Source organism: Eriocheir sinensis, chromosome 28 (genome assembly GCF_024679095.1).
Source record: "Eriocheir sinensis breed Jianghai 21 chromosome 28, ASM2467909v1, whole genome shotgun sequence".
NCBI lineage: Eukaryota > Metazoa > Arthropoda > Malacostraca > Decapoda > Varunidae > Eriocheir > Eriocheir sinensis.
Genome location: NC_066536.1, coordinates 10,724,647 through 10,727,905, shown reverse-complemented (window position 1 = coordinate 10,727,905; position 3,259 = coordinate 10,724,647). Strand labels below are relative to the sequence as shown.

The window sequence follows — 3,259 nt, the reverse complement described above, 5'->3', positions numbered from 1 at the left end:
AGGAGGAGGAGAGCGGCGGGGAGGTGCGCCGGCACGGAGGAAGCGGAACCACAGGCTGCTGCAGAGGGTTTGCGGGGACTTCGGGCAGACTAAGGTCGTGCTACCCGCGCCGTGCCCTCCTGCAGGTATAATTAGACACGTACTGGTTCAAGTTGGGTCGAAGAATGCAGCCAAAAGCGTCTTTCTGCCCTGAATTTTGACGTGGTGCTCCTGCCAACGAGGATGTCCAATCGCCACAGTGGAGTAGCCAAGAAGGGCGGGGCGTTGGCCAGGCCGGCTCAGGTCTCCGCCGAGCCCAGCTCCTGTTACCGCCCTCATGAGAGTCTCGCCCATTGTCCCTACACTCTTACCACAAACACTTGGCTTGTGGCATTCGTCCGAAATGATGTGTTGCCGCGGAAACGTTCCCGCTGCACCATCCCATCTGGAAGTATGCACGGAGGATGCTCAGCAGGTGCGAAGGAGTGTGTGACTTATGAATAAAGACGACAGGAGGTCCTTGGGCTGCCACAACACCCGTGCCACGACCCTCCCTGCAGAGCCGCCGACACCATCCAGCCACCCGCAGGAAGCTGAATCATGGATGCTGCTCGCGTCCCTCAGGCCACGCCTGCACCGGAGTTATTGTTTCTGAAATAGGGGAAGAAAATGTCGACACTGTTTACAGACACACGAACTTTTCCACATACCCCCTAAAAAAACATTGAAAACTTGAAAATAAATAAAAAGACAGATAGCGAAATGATATACATTAGTAAATAGATAGAGGATAAGATGAATAGATATAGATAGATAGATAGATAAATAGAGAGAGAGAGAGAGAGAGAGAGAGAGAGAGAGAGAGAGAGAGAGAGAGAGAGAGAGAGAGAGAGAGAGAGAGAGAGAGAGAGAGAGAGAGAGAGAGAGAGAGAGAGAGAGAGAGAGAGAGAGAGAGAGAGAGAGAGAGAGAGAGAGAGAGAGAGAGAGAGAGAGAGAGAGAGAGAGAGAACGCTTGTAATGCCACTGGTTTAATGTGCCAAGTGGAGGTGGTTTTGGCACCGACGGAATTCCCCTACGGAGGAAGGTGGAGGGGAGGAGGGTCAGAGGATTGTTGGCTACTCCGCATACACCTGACCGACCGTGTCACGTGAGGAGAATAACACAACTGGTCCAACACAATAAAAAAAGGTACAGGAGCGAACACAAATTAAACAACTAAACGATGGCACTGAAACTTTTCGCTTTAAATCACTAGCATCTTCACTTTATGACGCCATAGAGTAAACGAAAAACATATGACACACACACACACACACACACACACACACACACACACACACACACACACACACACACAGACACATACACATCTGGATGAAAGAATAAAAATAAAGAAAAAAAAATAAAGAGAAAGATAATACATTTAAATTACGCCACTGAAACACAATACTTCGGAAATACAGCCGCCGTATGTTACACTTGAGGAAAGCGCAAATTATAAGAAAACGAAAAGCATAATGGTAATAGGAGAATCACAGAACAGTAAAACCTCAGCACTGAAGCACTCTACTCTCAGAAATACCTTGACTACGACCCTCCCATTTTAAAACTGAGGAACATATAAATTTAACAGCAACTGAAAACAGAAAAATGAAGGTGTGTGTGTGTACTTGAGGTATGAGTGAAATGATAAAAGTATATTTTGTAGGGAAGAGGGTTAATTGAGTATTCTTGCGACACGAATTCAATTGCAGGAATGCGAGAGGGAAGGCAAGTTGAGGGTAAGGATGAAGACTGGGAGGAGGATGAGGAGGATGAGGATGAGGACGACGAGGATGGTAAATGTCGAGTGTAATTTGAAAATGACCATGCGCTTTGATAATTTTTTTTGGAAGAAGAAGAGCAAGAAGAAGAACAATAATAAGAACAGGAGAACAAGAAGAAAACCACAGCCACTACAACAACAGCAGTAACAACGACACCGCCACCACCAACAACAGCATCAATTCGTAAGATTAGTCTGTTAGTTTTCATTGTCTCCTTCACACGTCAGGCCATTAGAGGTGACGAGAGCCAGCCGGCCACACCCATCTACAGCCAGCACGCAGGAAGACAGACGGGCAGGCATGAAGAGGAGTGTACATGTGACTGTGACAGGTGAGACCGGAAAGACAGGCGTCAGAAGTGTCATTTCATTCTGACTGACGAGCCTATTGCCGAAGAGATCATCCGGGTTAATTAATTATTGGCAGGCTTATTATAGAGTATGTGAGAGTGAATCATCCAGGTATACAGGTGAGGGAAGGTGTAGCAAGAATGGAGAGGAAGAGGGCGTAGCGTCAAGAGGCATGTGAGGGACTGTGGGAAGAAGGGAAGGGAGATGCGAGGGAGGCGTTGAGGAATGTATATATTTCGATGAGGCGTGGATGGTGAGATTTGGTTTTCTGCGACGCCCACCTACGTTTCTTTAATGTATGAGGCGGTGCCAGATTGAATGCTTTTGCTCAGATCTCTCTCTCTCTCTCTCTCTCTCTCTCTCTCTCTCTCTCTCTCTCTCTCTCTCTCTCTCTCTTATCTACCTACTTACTAATCTATCTATCATTCTTTTTCTTATTTTTCCCTTTCCTTTCCTCCCTCTTTCCTTCCTTCATTCTTTCCCTTCATACTTGCTTCCTGTGTCTTCTCATTTATTTCTTTTATTCTTCTCTTCCTTCCTCCACTGTATTAAAAAGTCTTTCTCTCTCTTTCTTTCTTTATGTATGTATGTATGTATGTATGTATGTATGTATGTATGTAGTTCCCGTTTCGCGTTTTCTTTCCTCACTTTTCAACGTCCAGTCCCTTGCACCCAACCCCGCACCCACACCCTCGACCCTAGACGCCCACACCTACGCCCACACCCACACCCGGGGATGCGTCTGCCGCGCCTTTCTGATAAAATGAAAAACAGGGAATGTCATTAGTATCGCCGTTTTTTTTTTATTAATACTGTGTTTTTACCCGCGGCTCAGCTGGCTGGGAGGCGCCGTGAGGGAAAATGTGCCAAGGAGACTTTATAGGAAACTAAGCTATATTGCATCGGAAGGAAGCTCGTTTATTCATTTTTCTTTCCTTTATTAAATTGAGATAACTCGTGATTCTTTTGCATTGCAGAGAAGAGAAAAAAAAAAAACGTTAGTGGAAAAATGTTTGAAAAATGTCCACAAACACACACGCAATATAAAAACGTAAAAAAGTATCGTAAAATAATATACAGAAAACATGTTATTTCTGCAGAACT

General features: G+C 45.5%; 1 protein-coding gene across 1 annotated transcript in view; it reads right to left on the bottom strand.

Annotated features, from left to right (window-relative positions):
• LOC127004496 (muscle-specific protein 300 kDa-like) overlaps positions 1 to 697 on the bottom strand; it is a 23,375-nt gene extending 22,678 nt beyond the window's left edge. Inside the window, exon 1 of the mRNA XM_050872270.1 lies at positions 1 to 697. This exon is cut by the window's left edge and continues 232 nt beyond it. The gene's annotated coding sequence lies outside the window, so the exon portion shown is untranslated.
• Positions 698 to 3,259: the final 2,562 nt, after the last annotated feature.